This window comes from Phoenix dactylifera, chromosome 15 (assembly GCF_009389715.1).
Source record: "Phoenix dactylifera cultivar Barhee BC4 chromosome 15, palm_55x_up_171113_PBpolish2nd_filt_p, whole genome shotgun sequence".
In the NCBI taxonomy this organism is placed as follows: Eukaryota; Viridiplantae; Streptophyta; class Magnoliopsida; order Arecales; family Arecaceae; genus Phoenix; species Phoenix dactylifera.
Genome location: NC_052406.1, coordinates 11,823,096 through 11,843,397, shown reverse-complemented (window position 1 = coordinate 11,843,397; position 20,302 = coordinate 11,823,096). Strand labels below are relative to the sequence as shown.

The window sequence follows — 20,302 nt, the reverse complement described above, 5'->3', positions numbered from 1 at the left end:
GCCAGCCTTATCTCACTCGGGATTACTTGATGATTCCTACTTTCCCCATCATTCCTAAACAAAGACCAAGTCATCAGAATGGTATAGAGCTTCTGTGATACAATGAACAGTGCCTGAGAAAGTTTCAGAGAGAAGTTTCAGAGAGAAAAGAATTTCATTCTCTTCATCATAAACTTCTGGGATTACTACATTCCCTTATATAGGGATCAAGATCGAATACAGTTGAGCTGTAAACTGTTACAACTGATTCAGTTAACCGGTTTTAACTAAGTCTGGTATGAGGAACTTCTGGAACCAGTGATCTGTCAAGACCCCCCTTCAAGCTGAGAGGTCGAAAGAACTTGAAGCTTGGAACATAAGAGATTATGCCGCTGAGAAGAATGGGCTTTCGTAAACAAGTCTACTGGTTGATCAATAGAAGATATGTGACTGAGTTTGATTTCACCCGAGTTCACCTTCTCCCTTACAAAGTGATAATCAATTTCAATATGCTTGGTTCGCGCGTGAAAAACCGGATTAGTGGCAAGTGCTAAAGCAGATACATTATCACACAAAAGCTCAGTGGGAGTGGTAGTAGGAATGTGAAATTCATGCAGTAACCGGCGAAGCCATATGAGCTCAGTAGATGTAATGGCTAATGCCCTGTATTCGGCCTCCGTAGAGGATCGGGCAACAATAGGTTGCTTCTTGGGGTACCAAGAAATAGGATTATCGCCTAGAAAAACGCAGAAGCCAATCGTGGACTTGCGATCAATGGGGTCACCTGCCCAATCCGAATCACAAAAGACGGTAAGGACTAAAGAACTGGGACGATAGTGCAGTGAAAAATTCAGCGTTCCTTTCACATAACGAAGCACTCTTTTAAGCAGCTGATAGTGAGAATTCAACGGCTTATGCATGAATTGATATAGATAATTCACTGCAAAAGTAAGATCAGGTCTAGTAATAGTCAAATATTGAAGGGAGCCGGCAAGTCGTCGATAGAGTGCAACATCTGAAAATAAGACAGAATCTGCAGAGGAGATGAAATGCTTTGTAGGTAAGGGAGAAGCTACAGGTTTACAGTATTCTAACCCAGCTCGTTGCAAAATAATATTTGCATAATGCTGCTGATGAAGAGAGACACCTTGAGAAGAGAAGACGGACTGAACCCCTAGAAACTGAGACAGAGTTCCCAAGTCCTTCACTTTGAACCTGAGCTGAAGTCTGAGTAGAAGATCAGCAATTGCACCCCTATTATTTCCAGTTAACAGTATATCATCAACGTATATTAGAATGTAAATATGGATGCTCTTGCAATCAAAGAGAAATAGATAGGGGTCAGCCTTGCTCAAGAAGGAATGAAGAGAAAGTGGAGAACCATTGACGTGGCGCTTGTTTCAGCCCATACAGAGCTTTCTGAAGAAGACAAACATGCTGAGGGCAGGAGGAGTCAACAAAATCCAGCGGCTGTTCCATAAACACCGTTTCATTGAGTGTACCATGCAGAAAGGCATTTGAGATATCCAGTTGTCTAATAGGCCATTTAGATGTCAAGGCAACAACAAGAAGAACTCTGATCGTTTGAAACTTGGCGACCGGACTGAACGTTTCGGTGTAATCAACACCATATTCCTGATTGAACCCTTTAGCAACCAATCGTGCTTTGTACCGTGCAATAGAGCCATCTGAATGTTTCTTGATTTTATATGTCCATCGACACCCAAGAACATTTTGATCGGTTGGTCTGGGGACAAGTCTCCAAGTTCGTTGATCCAATAAGGCATTAAACTCCATAGACATTGCCTGACGCCAATTATAATCTATAACAGCAGCAGAGTAACAGGTGGGTTCAACAAGTGAAGAGGTATTTGTGTTAAGGAAAAATATTTCCTTAGGTTTTAGAGACCCAGTTTGTGATCTGGTTATCATAGGGTGCCAGACTGGTCTGGAAACAGACGAAAGTGTATCAGTTGAGATGATGGGTGACAAATGATGTGGTATTGAAGGTGTATCATGATTATTGGTAGAATGAGAAGAAGAAGTGTGGGGAGAATTAGGAGGTAACCGGACAGTGGCCAACACAGACGAAGAAGAAGGAGATTGAAAGGAACTAACAAAGGGGATATGGATTGGAGGAGTACAGATTGTAAAGTCCGGAACTAACAAAGGTGTAGGTAACACTGGTGGACTTGAAGAGGAAGAGGTTACCTGAGAAAAAGGAAAAATGTGCTCATCAAACTGGACGTGCCTGGATATGAAAACACGACCTGTTGCAGGGTTGTAACAGCGATAGCCCTTGTCTTGAGTAGAGTACCCAAGAAAGATACAAGGAAGGGAACGCGGAGCCAGTTTGTTTTGCTGATATGGCTTAAGCCATGGAAAGCATCTACACCTAAAGATCCGAAATAGAGAATAGTCCGGAGGATGCCCATGTAGAAGCTCATAAGGAGATTTGTTGTGTAAAATAGGAGATGGTGAATAGTTGATAAGGAATACAGAAGTAAATAGAGCTTCCACCCAAAAAGAAACAGGTAGAGAAGAAGCAATTAGAAGACTTCGAATAGATTCCAGGATATGTCGATTCTTTCGCTCTGCAACCCCGTTTTGCTCTGGGGTATGAGGAGACGACCGTTGATGAAGAATACCATGCTTAGAAAACAGAGAAGAAAATTTCTTGGAGATAAACTCACCACCACTGTCTGAACGAAAAACTTTAATAGAAGCTGTGAATTGATTTTCAACCAAGCTCTTAAAGTGTACAAATGTAGGCAAGACATCTGATTTATATTGAAGCGGAAAGACCCAGGTAAACCTGGTAAAATCATCAACGAACAAAACATAGTATTTGAACCCTTGCTGTGAGGAAACAGAGGAAGGCCCCCAAACATTCGAATGGATGAGCTGAAGGGGAGCTGTAGTAGTATGAACTGTTTTATTAAACGGTAGTCTGCAACTTTTGGCCATACGGCAGGCCTGACAGGAGAAGTCAGACTGCTTGGTGCTAGGAATAAGCTTCCTTGTCATAAGAGTGCGAAGAACAGCAGAGCCTGGATGACCAAGCCTTTGATGCCATGTATCATGTGAAGTAGTTGAGGTTAGGAGAGCAGTAGAACCAGATGGTGAGTTATGTGCATTGGATGTAGTAAGTTTAGAAAATTGAAAAGGGAACCTGTATAACCCATCAGTACATCGACCGTGAAGAATCGTTCTGTTGTCCTTAATAGAGCATCCAGAAGAATTAAAGATCAGAGTGCAGTTATTATCACAGGCAAGTTTGTGTACTGATAGTAAATTATGTGAAATACCGGAAGTATGAAGAACTTGAGACAGTTGAAGATTATGTGATGGTGTTTGAAGAATTCCTGTACCAGTATGGTGAATCGGAATGGTGGAGTTGTTTCCCAAGGACACATGATCATGTCCTTGATAAGGTGTAGAATTCTGAAGGACTGACGGATCAGGGGTCATGTGGGATGTAGCCCCACTATCAACGACCCAATCAGATGTTCTTGAGAGCTCAGGTGGATTAGCAAGCAGAGCCTTCTGACTGAATGAGGAACGAGATGATTCATTTGAAAAATTTGAATCCAATCTGTGCCGGCAATTTATTGCTGTGTGACCTCTCTTAAAACAAATTTGACATTCTGGTAAACTTCTAGGATCTCTGTCGCGGCCTGACTGGAACCAGTTTCCGAATCGACCTCGACCACAGCCTCTGAAGTAAAGTTCTCTGCTAACAGGAGAGAATCGGCCTCTTCCTCTCCCACGGAGAGAAAGAAGTGCCAGATTTGTGTCAATATTAGTCGACTGCTTGTCCTTGGCTATTTGAATGATTTCCTCACTGCTAAGGAGGCATATAACTCATCCAGATCAATTGAAGAGCTTCTGACTCTAACAGCCGTGGCAAATGAATCATACGATGAAGGTAGACCGTTCAGGATATGCAGTAGAATATCCTCAGTATCAGGCTTAGATCCGGCAGATGCAAGAGCAGTAACGATATTCCTAACATGATTCAAGTATTGTTGCATGGTCTTCTCATTTTTCTTGATGCTGTGTAGCTCGTTCTTTAATTGAATTACATGAGATCTTGTTACTGAATTCAACCGACGTTCTAAAACAGACCAGATCTGATGCGTGTGTGCCAGATTTATGACAAATGGTAGAATTGATGGAGAGATAGTTGAATGTAGAGCTGATGCCAAGAACTGATCAAGAAACAACCAGTATTCAGGATCAGCTGAAATACCTGAGGTTGAAGATGAGGATCCGTCAAGAAAATCATGGTACCCGCTCGCTTTGAACAATCGGATGATCTGAGATTTTCAGGTGAGAAAATTATCTGCGGTGAGCTGGGTGGGAACAAAGGAATTTATTCGAGAGATCAAGAATTTCAGTTTGAATGGTATAACGAAATCCTCAGATTCCCTTGTGTCATCTCTTGTTCTCGTATTATCCATTGATTCTGGGACGTTTTGTTCTTCAAGTTCTGGTAGAACTACCTCCAGGGTGAATGAACTTGAAGACATATATTGTGGTGAAGCTCTAACTCTTCATTGATTTAACAGCAGCATGGAGATGATATAAACCACTTCTTGATTGAAAAGCGGATAGCCCTGTCTCCAAGATCAGGTTCTTTAGAGCTTCAAGCGGCAGTTGGGAAGGAAGAGGGTGGGAATTTGATGAGAAAAGTAACCTGCTCTGATACCATATAGAGCTTCTGTGATACAATGAACAGTGCCTGAGAAAGTTTCAGAGAGAAGTTTCAGAGAGAAAAGAATTTCATTCTCTTCATCATAAACTTCTGGGATTACTACATTCCCTTATATAGGGATCAAGATCGAATACAGTTGAGCTGTAAACTGTTACAACTGATTCAGTTAACCGGTTTTAACTAAGTCTGGTATGAGGAACTTCTGGAACCCGTGATCTGTCAAGAAATGGAAGTGCATCCATATATATAAGCTCCTCCTCCTGCCACTAGAGCCCTCCTTGCTCTCTTCCCCTCCACCATACCATTTGTTCAACTTGAAATGAGATTCCCTCGTCGCCGAGCCACGAAATCAGCATAAACTAAATAAATCAGTTGATGCTGCCTTTTCCAGTACAACACAGATGTAATAGGATTTACCTCAAACAGTTATCTGTATCTTTATTTTTATGAGTGCTGGCACTCATCCCTCTCTAAGGTTCAGTTTCTTTTGACTTCAGAGGGGAGAATCCTTTGAAGAGAACTACCAACATTTGCTAAGAGCTTCCCACTGAAGATATTTTGTCTCCTTTCATCTATTTCTTAACAAATGTCTTATAGGAGAACCCTCCCAACATGAAGAATTGCTTCTGTGATCAAAAAGCAGATACTCGAGAACAAGCCTTCCTAGCCTTCTTTGTGACGCAACAATTTTCTTCGTCCATAATCTCCTGCTATCCCATCTAAAACAAGCTCGATCGCTTGCACCAAAAACGCTAAACCAAACAAAGATTCCTAGGAGGACTCCCTGCTCAAGTTGCCATCCCGGTCTTGCTAATCACCAAACCGACACCAAATATGTGATTTCGGTATACGTCACACGCAATGATCATGATACCACTAGTAAGAGCTAGACACAGCCAAATATGACATTTTTTTTATTATACTCAACATCTAACTTTTGAATAAGGTCTTGAGGATATCGATAATCAACAACTAGCAGGGCACCTATTGAATCAACCGTACCTTTGGGCAGTTCTTAGTAGCCCTTGCTAGAGATTTGGAAAGACTTGGAATAAACCGAGCAGCAGCCCTCACCAGAGATGATTGAAAAATGACAACTCATAAAATGACCAAAGTAGTTGGGTCGAGGTTTGAAGCAAATGGTTATAATCATAAATATGAGTAAAAGTTCAAGGACAAGGAAAGTCCAACATGCATATGAAGACATCATACCCCATCGTAAATATGGAAGAGCCCGGAACCAGAATAAGCCCAAGCACTCCCCAATCGTCTACGGTTGAAAAAGGCCTAATATCTGTTCCTTCCTCCCTGTGAAGTATTTTATCTCTCAACTCAGTAGGCGGTGCTCGTGCCCATATACGAAAAAAAAAATCTGATATTCGCGCGAAGAAAAATAAATCCGTAGATGGTCGGAGACGGACAGGCAAGAACGTGTACTCGTTGTAACCACCACTCTGTTCATGAGGCACTCTGCATGCCCCCAGACGGGTACCGGTTTACGCGGTCGGGGCCGGTAAAATAAATCAACCCCTTCGCATTGGAATTCCAGCGTCCAGGGACCGGATCGCCGCCCGGCTACGGGTCGCAAGTCCCAGCGGCTCCTATCGTGAGATCGGACCGAGCGGACGGTGACCGTCATCTTACAAAGGCTGATTATTTTCAGGATACGAGAGAGGGAGGAGGAGTGGCACCGCGGCACGTCACCGGACAGCATCATCACGCGGCTCGACAGAACGAGAGCGCACGTGGCCGTGTCAGCTTTTCTCCTGAGTCAGAGGCAGCTGCTAGCACGGCGGACATGTCGTTCTGTCGCTTCCTCGCAGCAGCGCCGAGATATGACACGGATACGACCATACATTAATGCGTTCCATCGTTCCACGAGTCTCACACGCACCTAATCACGGTTCGCCACGTCAACAGCAGTGAATAGAATAACGAGCATCACACCCATCCCACTGTATTCACAAATCCAAATCCTTCTCCCAGGTGGCCGCTCTGATGCGTCCAGAGTGGAAAGCGTAATCCGGCCGGAGATCTTCGACCGATTCCCGCAATCCACCTCGAAAGAGAGCAAAATGAGACATTTCGGCGTTTCGGCGCGCGAACCACCCCAACCTTTTTATTCTCACAATCTTTCTTCTTTAGAAAAAAAAAAAACAAAAAAATATACTATAAGCCCGTCGCTGAAACTAGCCAAAGGCTCACAAAGGCATTCAAGGAGCAAAGAATGGGCTGCACGATGAAAGCTGGCGCTAGGAGTCCGGCGAGGGGCGGCAGCTGGCGCTAGGAGTCCGGTGAGGATGACCGACGGCAGGGGAGAGGTGCGAAGGGAGCGCAGGAAGCATTAGACGGTGGTGGGCAACTATTTTCAAACGACTGGTGTGTGGCCATGGTGGCCCCTAGCACGGCGGTGCCAGGCGACCGGGGTAGGCCCCGGCCATCATACACTGCTCCTGGGCAGGCCAAGACTACGCCGCTGTGGTCGGAGGTGGCGGGAGGGGCGGTGCGTCGGCCGGAGGAACCCAGTCATTGTCTCACTGTGGACGAACTGGAGGATTTGCAACGAAGGTTCCCTCGGGTGGCGGTGGTCCCGAAGGAGCGGGTAACGGCAGCCAGGAACCACTGGAGGGAAACAGCGGTGATTGCTAAGAGCCTGGGACGGAGAGTCTCCCCGGAGCTGGTGGCACGGGAGCTCAGAAGCAGGAGAAAGTTGAAGAATGATGTTGAGGTTCTACCTATGATGGAGGGCTTCGTCACTATCCGGTTTGCATCTGGCGACGACCGGGCGGCGGCGCTCGCTGCTGGGCCGTGGGTGGTGGCGGGGCAGTTATTGGCAATGGAAAAATGGGTACCCGATTTCATTCCGAGCACCCATTCGGTGAATCGAACGGTTGTCTGGGTTCGGCTGCCCGGGCTCCCTGTTGAGTACTGGGACATGGAGGCCATCAGGGTGCTTGTGGCGGAGGTGGGGAACCCCCTGGAGCTCGACCGGTTTTCCCATGAGAGGCGGCACATCGGGTATGCTAGGGTTAAAGTTGAAATCAACGTTCGGCAACCATTGGTCCCGGGGACCATTGTCCAGGGCGCGCAGGCGAGGTTCTGGCAGACCTTCGCCTATGAAGATCTGCCGGGGCTATGCTATCGATGCGCCCGTTTGGATCACCATTCCAGTGAGTGTTGCTACCAGGCCCCGGGTATACATTCCGGGACAGAGTCGGGGCTCAAAGGCACGGAGACGGAGAGGCAGGGCGAGCCTGCGAGTGGACCGGAAGCACCCCCGCAGGTAATGAAGGATTGGATGACCTTTGGCCCGTGGATGACGGTGCCCCGGCGGAGGCACTGGAGGAACAGTGGCGTTCCGGCTGGTGTGAAGAAGACGACGGAGACGGTCGAGGCAGCCCGGCGAGCAAGCTTGGTGAAGCCGACCCCGGAGACGACTGAGGTTGATCTGGCTGACTCATCGCCGGACACTGAGGGGTGGCGTAAGCCAAAGAAGGTCGCCCGGCGAGGGTTGCCGGGGAAGGGGTCGGGGCAACCGGAAACTGGTGTGGCAGCGGGATTCCAGACGACTGAGTTGACTCGGCACCAGGACCGAGTGCTGAAATCGCCAACTAGATCCCAGGACCCAGGCCCAAGTCAGGTTCGCGGGCCGAACAAATCTGTAGGCCCGCTGGACGTGGATCGGGCCATTCATCGGGCCGAGGCGGGGCCCGTTATGCTGAAACGGGCTCGTAGCCCAACCAAGAGGCCGGCTGGCACGGCCCGGCTGGCACGGTTCCCTTCCGTGCCAAACGTGCCGCGACCGGCGATGGCAGGCCAGGGAGCTGGCCGGCGGAGCTTCCGCAGCTGGAGCTTGTCGCCGGCGGTCGTGGGAGGAGTCCGGCCAACTGATGGGAAGCCCTTCGTTGCCGTGTCCGGTGGTACGGTGAAGGGGGGCCGCGACGTCAAGGTGGTGGATCGGCCGGGGAACTCAACTTCGGCCTCTACATCGGCGGCCGGCGGCGGGACCCCGACGGAGGCTCCAATGGACAGCTCGTTCTGTTTTGGAGAAGGGGAGATCATGGATACAGGAGATCCCAGATGCTTGTCGGCCGATGGTGTGCAGATGAAATCGGTCAGTCGGGATGACGGGGGAGGAGGTACCGCTGGTGGCTCGGCTCTTGCAGGGATTGCCAAACAAATGAGGGAGGCTTTGTTAAAGAAGGTGGTGGATGGGTCGTCCACAGAGGAGAAGGGGTCACGGATGGTGGATGGGTCACAGGCTTCTGAGATTCCACCAAGCATTGTTCAGCCATTTTTATGAAGGTCCTACTGTGGAATTGTAGGGGGGCGGGGAAGCCGTCCTTCAAACCGGCTTTCCAGAGATTGGTAAGCCTTCATGATCCTGAGATTTGTATCTTATTTGAGACAAGATTGTCGGGAGGTAGCTTGGAGCGGGTCAGGCATGTTATCCCAAGATCTTGGGGTACTTATGCAGTGGAGGCGCAGTGGCTATCCGGAGGAATTATTGTGTTGTGGAGGATGGGGTCGTGTAACATTGATGTTTTCCACCAGTGTAGGCAGCAGGTGAATTTAGTGATATCAGAGGGTAATGCTCCTCCATGGGTTTTACTGGCAGTATATGCAAGTACGGACTATAGGGAGAGGAGAGTGTTGTGGGAGGAGGCCACAAGCCTCATACAGCTGGGGCACCCGGTGTTGGTAGCAGGGGACTTTAATTGCATTGACAGTCCAGTGGAAAAGAGGGGCGGCAAGGCATTCACCAATAAAATTGAGGTTAGGGAATTTTAGGACTTTTTGATGTCCAATGGGCTAGCTGATCTTGGCTTCACTGGCCCAAGATTTACATGGTGCAACAACCAGCAGGGTCAGGCCAGAGTATGGGAGCGGCTCGATCGAGTATTTGCCTCGACTGGATGGATCCAGAGATTCTCAGATTACTGGGTGCACCATTTGCCTAGGATTGCCTCTGACCATAGCCCTATATTGGTGAGTACTTCACATTTTATTCAGTCTCATTCTCCATTTCGATTTGAGAAGGTATGGCTATCCTACCCGAGGTCGTGGGAGGTAGTGAGGGGGGCCTGGAGAACGCCTGTTCGTGGGAGTGCAATGTATAGGGTGTCTCGGAAGCTTGAGCTGATTAGACGCCGGTTGATTCGGTGGAATAAGGAGGAAGTGGGGAATCTTTTTAGGAGGGTGGAGGAAGTTGAAGCATCTATTACCAGGGCGCAGGCCCAAGAGGATAATGGTGGAGGATTGTCTGAGGAGGACCAGGGGGAGCTTAGGGGGCTTTTGGCCACGCATCACTCTCTACTCAAGCAGCTGGAGGTATTCTGGAGACAGAAATCGAGGGTTCAGTGGATCCGCGAGGGGGATCGCAACACGAGATTTTTTCATTAGTCGACTATCATGCGGAGGCAGCAGAACAGGATTCGCAGATCAGGGATAATAGTGGGCAGGAGTCAGAAGATATGGAGGTTGTCAGGAGGACATTATTGCAATTTTTTCATGCCAGATGGACTGACACAGAGAGGCTGGATGTTGATGGCTATGAGTGGGGATTGGTTCCAGAGGTGCAGATCACCGAGGGAGAGAATGCAGCATTGAGCAGACCAGTATCAGATATGGAGATTCAGGAGGCCCTATGGTCCCTAGGGGAGGATAAGGCCCCGGGTCCGGATGGTTTTTCCCCACTTTTCTTCAGGAGGTATTGGCAGATCATTAGACAGGAGACTCTACAGGCTGTTCAGCAGTTCTTTGTATCGGCTTCGATGCCTACGGAGTGGAGGCGGACCTTTATCACTTTGATCCCGAAGAGACATGACCCAGTAGAGCCGGGCCACTTTCGGCCTATTAGTTTGTGCACGACTTTGCACAAAGTAGTGGCTAAGGTACTGGTACAGAGGCTGAGAAGTGTTTTGCCCAGGATTATTTGTCAGGAGCAGGGAGCTTTTGTAGGGGGACGTTCGATTTCTGATAACGTCCTCTGTGCACATGAGTTCATGACTGATCTGCAGAGTGCTCCCCGTTGCAGGAGCCTGATGGGGATCAAACTGGATATGGAGCGGGCGTATGACAGGATGAGGTGGGACTTTGTTAGGCGGTCTTTGGAGATGTTTGGATTCCACCCACGGTGGATTAGATGGATTCAGGGATGCATTCTGGCACCATCTTTTGCATTATTGATAAATGGTTCCCCATCGCGGTATTTTGAGTCATCAGTGGGTCTGAGGCAGGGTTGTCCACTGTCTCCACTCTTGTTTATCATCTGCTCGGACTTCTTGTCACGAGCACTTCGCCATGCAGCAGTGTCACAGGAGATTGAGGCATATAGGCCGGCGAGGGGCGCGACATGTATCTCACATTTGCTATTTGCGGATGATTGTTTACTACTGACCCGCGCGACACGGAGGTCAGCTCTGACTATTAGTGGAATCCTGGAGGGTTATTGTGGAGCTTCAGGTCAGATGGTCAACTTATCTAAGTCAGCCATCAGCTTCAGCCCGAGGACTGATCCTAGGGTGAAGGCATCCATCATGAGCAGGTTGGGGATCGCCGAGCAGGAGGGGACCCTCAGATACCTTGGGGTCTCGATTACTGGCCGACGTCTACGGCAGGGGGAGTGCTCGTCTATGGAGGCGTGTATCAGACGGAGACTGGAGAGCTGGCAGGTGAGCACTCCTTCGATGATGGGCAGAGTTACCCTACTGAGGTCAGTTTTGAGCTCTATTCCTGTTTATCTACTGTCTAATACACTGGTACCGGTGTCTGTGCTCCGTAACCTGGAGAGGTTGTTCAGGAGCTTCTTATGGGGGCACCGTGGGGACAGAGGGGGCATCCACCTACTGGCTTGGGAGGTCATCTGTCAGCCAACCAGTCGGGGTGGGCTGGGAGTCCACTCTCTTCTGGAGCGCAGGGAGATACTGGCCACTAGGCTGGCAGTCAGATTTATTCTAGAGCCGGGAGGTATTTGGGCTTCCTTGCTGAGAGCGAAGTATGGTGACCCCATTACTTCGGTTACATTCAGAGCCGGACGTGGATCTTCCTTTATTTGGAGAGAGATATGCACTCGTGCCCCGGGGGTGCTGCCTATGATCCGATGGGAGATTGGGGATGGTCGGACTATCAGTATCCTAGAGGATAGATGGCTATCGGAGAGCAGATTGCAGGATTGGCCCACACTGATGGATCACGGGTGGCTGGAGGGGCGCACACTGAGTGCTTTGTTTGTCCAGGGGGAGCAGAGATGGGATGCAGACCTCGTTAGGCGGGTTTTTGATGATCAGCTTGCAGATAGAGTGCTGGCCTTACCGATCCCGATGGGGATGGCAGTGGATAGGAGGATATGGAGTTTGTCCGGGAGGACGACAGTGAGTTCCCGCGATATAGCGCAGTGGAGAGGAGGAGTAGAGACCCGACACTTTGATGGTGCCTGGATCTGGAGACTACGTGTTCATCCACGCATCGCACTATTCCTGTGGAAGGTAGCATGGGGTTGCCTACCCACTAGGAGTGTTCTGATGCGACGGGGAGTACGGATAGCTGCAGATTGTGTTGTCTGTCCGGAGGTGGAGGAGTCTATCTATCATGTGCTAGTTGACTGCCCGCGGGCTGTTCAGATTTGGAGGTCTGCAGGGATCGCCTATGACCCGGGGCAGAGATGGTCGTCCATAGTCGAGCTCATCCGGTTCCTGGAGTTTCCAGGAGCAGGGCCCGGGGTGGAGGAGAGAGGGACTCGTGTTGCATACCTGGCTTACCACTCCTGGTTAGACAGGAATGCACGAGTCTTTGAGGGTCGCAGCTCGCCCCCGGGGGCGGTGGTGGCCAGGGCCTTTTTGCATGCAGAGGAGTTTTTTAGTACTGCTGTTAGGTCACCTTCCAGGTTGGCCAGGGACATCTGGGGTACCCCGTCCGCTCTTGCAGCGCCCATCTGTGTTTTCGTATCCTGGGTACCCCCACCCCCTGGCTTCCTGAAGGTGAATTTTGATGGTAATTTGGCAGCTGACAGAAGTGGTGGAGGTGTAGGCTTCGTTATCCGTGATCATGACGCCAGGTTAGTGGCACTGGGGGGCAGCGGATTTTCGATGCATCGGTGGTATGTGCGGAGCTCCGAGCCGCATGGGAGGGTATATCTTATGCGAGACGGATATTGCATGCTGACCAGGTCATTCTTGAGGGCGACTCAGCCACTGTGATTGATTGGATTAGGGGTCGAGGTGATGTAGCACCAGTGCGGGGGAAGAGGAGAAGAAGGAAGAACAAGAGAAGGAGAAGGAAGAAGAGGTTGTAGAGACGCAGGAAGAATAGAGAAGGAGAGGAGAAGAAGAGAAGAAAGAACGTCGGGAAAAGAAATTCTTAATCATTCATTAACCCTAATCAACATAAAAGTTCCCTATAAATAGGGCCCAATAAGAACACTTAAAATAAAACCCTTTACACAAAATAAAACCCACAAATAAGCCCTAAAATGCAAATGAGTCCAGAAATAAAATAAACCACAAATAAACCCCTAAATGCAAATAAACCCAGAAATAAAATAAACAAATATGCAAATAAGATGGGGACCTAGCTGATGTCCCCATCAACTCCTCCCGGGTGAGAAAAACTCGACCCCGTCGAGTGTATATCGGGTCGGCTGTCATACTGCTCCAGAAGATCCGGGTCAAGGCGCTGCAACTCAGCTCGCGAAATCCACGACACATCTGATTCGGATTGACCTTTCCACCGAACAAGGTAACGTTGGTAGCTTCCTCTCCTGGTAGATATAACCTGCTCATCTAATATATGTTCTATGTGTTCTCTGCGTGCATGAAACTGTGGAGGTGGAGGCTCACTAGCAGGTGCTAGATCAGGGTGATCAACAACAGTGGGTGTAGCAACAAAAGAGTCAGAAGGAATGAATGTGGATATTTTGTATGGGACTAACTCTTCAATATTAAATGTCGCACTAATCCCATAGGCTTCAGGAAAATTTACAACATAAGCATTCGAACTGATTTTCTTTAGGATTTTGAACGGTCCTGCACTACGGGATTGCAACTTTTTGAATGTTTCCGAAGAAATCCGTTCAGGTATAATTCTCACCATGACAGAATCTCCTACATTCAACTCTTTATAACGTCTGTGCAAATCAGCAAGGAATTTATATTTTAAGTTATTAGAGTGAATACGTTTGCTGATTTCCTGATGCAATGAATGCAGGTGTGATGCAAATGATTGTGCAGACTCAGAGACTTTATGTTGATGAGACATGAGAATCAAGTCTATGGGTTGCCTAGGTTTATATCCATTCACCACTTCGAAAGAACTCATGCCTAAGGACCTATTGACCGAACTATTATATGCAAACTCGGCGGTCGGTAACACTAAATCCAAAGTCCTAACATAGGCCGACGAAAATTTTAATTTAGTGCCAATCATGTGCCTAAGAATTTTCCTAAAGGAGCTCACGAATCTAACATCTCTTTCATATATAATAGATTTTGGAAGGTCAGGAGGTCTAACGACTTCATTGAAATAAAGTTTGGCAAATCTAGAAGCGTTAGAAGTCTTAGGACATAGGAGAAAGGGAGCCATATTTGAAAAATGGTCCACAACCATAAATATGGAATCATACTTGATATAGGTACTAGGAAGTTCTAACACGAAGTCCATACTGACATCTTGCCATGGGATCGTGACACTAGACATAAAATCTAAGAGGTCGTCCAGCCTAAGAATGGAAAAATGATACTTAACGATTTTATTAATGGCACGGCTATCAATGCACATCCTCCAAGAGTCATCTTTCTTGGGAGTGAGGAGTGCAGGTACAACACAGGGGCTCAAACTCTCACGAATATACCCTCGGGTGTGGAGTTCGTCAACTTGACATTGCAGTTCAGTGTGCTCGTTTGGGTTGAGCCTATGATGGGGAAGATTTGGCAAGGGTGCTCCGAGAACGAGGTCAGTCGCGTGCTGGATATCACGCATCGGAAGAAGTGTATCTGGAAGATCCTTAGGGAAAACAGAGTGGAACTCCTCCAACAGGGGAATTGTTGCTGGTGAGTGCTCAAGGTTCGACTCCATACTAATGGCTCTAGCCACAAGGGCAAACACAGATGATTGGCTTTCGATATCTTTCATTACCTCTTTCGAAGTAATGATGTGAAATGGTTCATCTTTTCGTAGAGTGGCACTCTTCTTTTCAGGGGTGGACTCTCGAGGAGGCAATGAGTTCAGTATAATTTTCCGACCCTGGAACATAAAGCTACACGAATTCGAACGCCCATGAAGTGTGACGTCCATATCGTATAGCCAAGGCCTCCCTAGGATGACTTGACCTACATCCATCGGAATGCAGTCGCACCAGATTTCGTCTTTATAGGATAGGAATTGAATCGGGATGAGGCATCTTTCCGACACCGAAAGAGATGTCTTATCTACCCAAGCTACTTTATATGGATTGGGATGAGGGGTAGATTTCAGGCCGAGGCGGGAGACAACTCCGGAAGCAATGGTATTAATACAACTTCCGCTATCAAATAGGATTTTGCATGTTTTATCATTGATCTTAATGAGTGTGTAAAATAGGGAGGTCCTACGCCAATCTTATTCGGTCTTAGTCTGAGTTAGAGTGCACCTAACCACATGAAGCCTAGGGTTTTGGTTATTTGGATCAGTGGGCTCCTTTTGGGGTTCAGCCTGGAGAAACTCTAACCCGGTCTGTTCGTCTCCAAAGTCTTCTACAAAATCCTCAATGTTTGGCTCATAGACTTCTTCAACACATTCATTCGCTTGAGTCCCAACTTCTAGTTCAGTCATGAGATAGGTCTTGGCATTACACTGGGATGCTATATGGCCAAATTTTTGGCACCTAAAACATTGGGTTTGGCTTCTAGAAGGAGGATTGGGACCTAGTATGCCCTTTTCTTTATCATTTGAATGGTTCTGGACAGGTATCGGGGATGTCCTAATCGGTGCTTGGCTAGGGCCGGGCTGGTTAAAAGGATTGGGAAACTGCCTGGGTTGTGCGGGGTAGTTTTGATTAGGTCGGGTTCCTGGAGGTATGAACCGAGAGTCGGTACACCTCACTACAGGGGCTTGTAAGAAACTATCTACATCTTGAGCCAACTGGTATGCTTGGCCAAGAGTAGTAATCTCTCGGAGGATTAGTTCTTTCTGGATCTCCTCGTGGAGTCCTGCCCGAAACCTAGAGAGAGTAACAGTCTCCTCTTCGATTACACCGCACCTCATATGAAACTCCTCAAATCGTGCAATGTAATCAGCAACGGTTGATGTCCCTTGAGTTAGTTTCTGCCACCTATCCATAAGGTGTTGTCGGTAAGAGAATGGCAGATACTTCTCATTCAGCTTTTCCTTCATATCCTCCCAGGTAGTGATACGAGGAAGCCTTTGGGTCTCACGCATATGTTCAACATTATGCCAGTACCAGTGAGCTTGCCCAATAAGCTTCATTTTAGCGAATCGTACTTTTCTATCGTCAGTCATTTCGTACCACTCAAAATAGTTATCCATGGCTGCTCTCCAATCAAGGTACACACTCGGCTCTAATTGACCAGCAAATGTGGGGACATCTACTCGTACGGTACGAAGTAGTCGCTCATCAAGATCGCGCTGGTGATCAGGAGGAGGTTGGTTCCTAGGGGGATGGGGAAAAGCTATAGGTGGTGTGGTCAAACCAAGCTCGGGATAAGCTGCAATTGGGGTTGACGGTTCAGGAGTCCTAGGGTGTTGCACTAGAACACGGATCTCTCGTTTGAATTCGTCACGATCAGCTCGTAATGCAGCTAATTGTCCCAAAATATCTTGTAGAACGCTGGGGTCCATGGTGGGTAAGGGGTCTGAGAGTCAGTGAGGAGGTACTCTCTACCACTACGGGTTGGCATGCAGGGACTACTCTAGTTGGTGATATGATATGCAATGCTACTAATGAACCCTAACTTACCAAATGCAATGCAAGACAACCTACTACTGCAATCTACTATAAATTCGGAAATCAACAAATTTTCACAAAGATAACTTAAAATTAAATATTACTAATTTGTACTTTGGTTATTTCAGAGTTAAAGTAGAAAATTAATCACTATGAGAAATTAGGTTGCAAGCACGTATTACAGTCGTTCTAATCCTAAAGTAATCTGATCGACGGATATTGAGAATTATCCTGTTGCCAAAGTGTGCTAATTTAATATTTAGATTTAAATGGTGCGTATGATGGGTGTGGTAGTAAATGTTCTAGGTTTTGCAGTTTGACAGGAAAGTAAGTTTTCAAAATAGGACCGTCATGCAAGAGAACTAGAACATAATTAGATAAACAAGCCCAAAAGAAAGAACAACCTGTTACCTGTGGTGGATACAGTCAACCGGAAGTTGTAAAGTCTCGAGCACGAAGTTGGCGCCGAGTGAAACTAGCTGGAGCTGTGGTCCTGGATCTGGGGCTCCTGGAGTGGGCTGAAAAATGGCTGGATCGGGCCTGAAACAGGGTCTGCGGCTGATTGGGCTTGGACCGCGCTACAGTATGGCGCACGGGCTGGGCTGGCGGCCTGCTGAGGACAACTGGGCCAGGCCGGTCGGGCTCGGATGTGGCCTGATGCACCTCTCGGCTGGCAGCCTGGCACACAGGGGTGTCCCTGTTCGCGGATGAGAGCTGGATGGGAGCGGCTCGGACGAAGGCTCGGCGATGGGCGCTGCAAGTCCGGAGTAGGCAGCGGCCGACGGCGCACGGCGGCAGTGGTGGAGCACGCGGGCGCGGGGAAGGATGCAGCGGTGGTGGCAATCGGGCGGTTGCGGGAGTGGCGGGGACAGCGATGGCGAGGCGGCGGCAGGAGACGGCACGGGCGGAGGCGGATCTCGTCGGCGGAAGGAGGCGTCACAGGCGGAGGCGGCAAAGGCGGAGCGGCACGGGCGGAGGCGGCAAAGGCGGAGCGGCACGGGCGGAGGCGGCGAAGGGTACGCAGGTGGTGCGGCTCGGCGGGGAGGGCATCGTCGGGGCTCAGTGACGGTCAGCTTCGATCGTCGGCGGTCGACCGCGGAAAAGAGGCGCCCGAAGGAGGCGTCGCACGGCGGCGGGCGTGGTGGCGCAGCTCGGCGGAGACGCGGTGAGGGGCAGCCGATCGGGGAAGATGAACAGGTAGGTTTTTTTTTTTTTTTTTTTTTTTTTTTTTTTTTTTTTTACGCACGTGCAGTCACGTGCAAAGGTTTTTTTGTTTTTTTTTTCTTTTTTAGGCGGCACGTGCGGTCACGTGCGTCTTTTTTTTTTTTTTTTTTTCCTCCGGAACGGATCCGGGCTAGTGGGGCGGGCTAACGGGTCTGAAACTTACCCGTTGCCCCAACCTTCTTCAACCTCCCGACGGATTCGGGAGGGCGTCGATCTTCACGGCGGCGGCTGCGGGCCGAGGCAGGGATCACAACGGCGGCTCCGCGACCTGCGGCGGCGGCGAGATCACGGCCACGGCTTCGTGGCCAGCGGCGAAGGTCGGCGGCGGTCCCCTCTATGGACCCGACGCCGACGGTTGGTGGCAGACGCGAAGCACTCGGGGCGGCGGCGCTCTCGTGGGGACGCGACGATCTCCGGTGGCGAGTCGGTGGCGCTGCGAGGTGGGGCGGCAGTTGGCGCAGACACGGCGATGGGCAGAAGGGGAAATCTATGGCGGGGCCCTTCCTTTGTTCTTTGTGACAACCGAGAGGGAGGATGGGGACCTGACCACACTTCGAGGTGGTGACCGCAGGTGGCCTGCGGCGGCGAGCGGGAGTGATGGTGGTCGCGGGTGTGTCGGGCGGTGGAGGATCCCGCTGCAGGGGTTTCTTTTTTTTCTTTTTTTCTTTTTTTTTTCTCTGGTGAAAACCGACAGAGGGGAGGGAGGGGGGGGCTGGTGAAAACCGAGAAAGAGAGCGCCTGGTGAAAACCGAGAAAGAGGGAAGAAAGGTAACGCTGGATCGTGGCTTTGGCAGCAGTGGCAAAGCCGAAGCTCTGATACCAAGTTGATGTAGCACCAGTGCGGGGGAAGAGGAGAAGAAGGAAGAACAAGAGAAGGAGAAGGAAGAAGAGGTTGTAGAGACGCAGGAAGAATAGAGAAGGAGAGGAGAAGAAGAGAAGAAAGAACGTAGGGAAAAGAAATTCTTAATCATTCATTAACCCTAATCAACATAAAAGTTCCCTATAAATAGGGCCCAATAAGAACACTTAAAATAAAACCCTTTACACAAAATAAAACCCACAAATAAGCCCTAAAATGCAAATGAGTCCAGAAATAAAATAAACCACAAATAAACCCCTAAATGCAAATAAACCCAGAAATAAAATAAACAAATATGCAAATAAGATGGGGACCTAGCTGATGTCCCCATCACGAGGTCGTGCAGGTGAGGGTAGACCGCTACTCATGGATATTCGCAGACATTTGCAGGCGTGTGAAACCCATCAGGCTACACACGTCTATAGGGAAGCGAATTGTGCAGCTGATTGGATCGCTTCCTATGCGGCTCACCATTCTGGTGGCTTTATTGTGCGGGAGCCCGACATTGTGCCGGAGTCTCTTTTAGATTTACTTGCTTCTGATTTTGTAGGCCGTATTCATACCCGTAGGGTGTGAGCCGCCGTTGCACCAAAAAAAAAAAAAAACTAGCCAAAGAATCTACGGTACATGCTCCTCCGGCTCCGGATATATCTACCTTCTATACGTACAGCAGCATCCACACAGTGCAGCGGCCCTCGACGGAAAACGGCAGGCGATGCCAGCTGACTCTCTTCCCATCTCCTTCTTTGCCCCCGTCTTTCCCTCTTTCCTCTTTTGACATCATTACTCGTCCCTTCCCAACCCAGAAGAATAATTAACGCGATGAAATTAAGAGTGGAGCGGAGGGGCACCGTTAGTTAATTGCCATTCAGCTCATCACCACCCTCGCGCCCCACGAAAACCATGCAAAAGAGGCTTCTTCAGCCTTTTAAGTTTTAAGAGGGGAGCCTCGCTGTTAAACGTCCCAGAAACAACCATATCGCATGCGATGATCTAAATGTGAAGCATGCATGATATGGCTAGATCCCAATGAGCTGCAAATAACTACAGCGAGTAATAACTGTCCTCGTCAGGAGATGGTTGGGGGAAGACCAAAAAGATACCGAACATAATTAGTCTATAAAGCAGTCCAGCAGCTATAACTGCTCTTCAGAAATGTAGCATAGCCATAGCAGAAACAGTTCGACAGCAGCATATATAAATGCCAGCTTCAATTATAGTAAAGCTTCCATGCACTCGAAAACATAAAAGACAGTAAACACTAGATAACGATAGCACCCGCCAGGAGTAAATTCTTAAACTGTAAAATATCAACGATATGGCAGCAGCCAAAAGGCATATATATATAATACCTGGGAGACTCGTGGCTTTTACCACATAGTGGATTGCTTGTCCAACACAGAACATACTCGCAAGAAATAGAAGACTTCCTAGCTAGGTTAACGTACACGACTTACTCTTCCAAGTTTCCGCTTACAACCAGGAAGAAGCGGCAATGCCTACATTAATCATGAGTGTCAACTGAAACCAATTCCGAAGAAGGGAAAAATAGCATAATAGCTACCTTCAATCAAATTCAAAGTAC

The 20,302-nt window shown here is 48.6% G+C and overlaps 1 protein-coding gene across 1 annotated transcript in view; it reads right to left on the bottom strand.

Moving 5' to 3' along the window:
- LOC103723136 (homeobox protein knotted-1-like 6) overlaps window positions 1-20,302 on the bottom strand; it is a 34,963-nt gene that overhangs the window by 1,737 nt on the left and 12,924 nt on the right. The gene's annotated exons all lie outside the window — the stretch shown is intronic.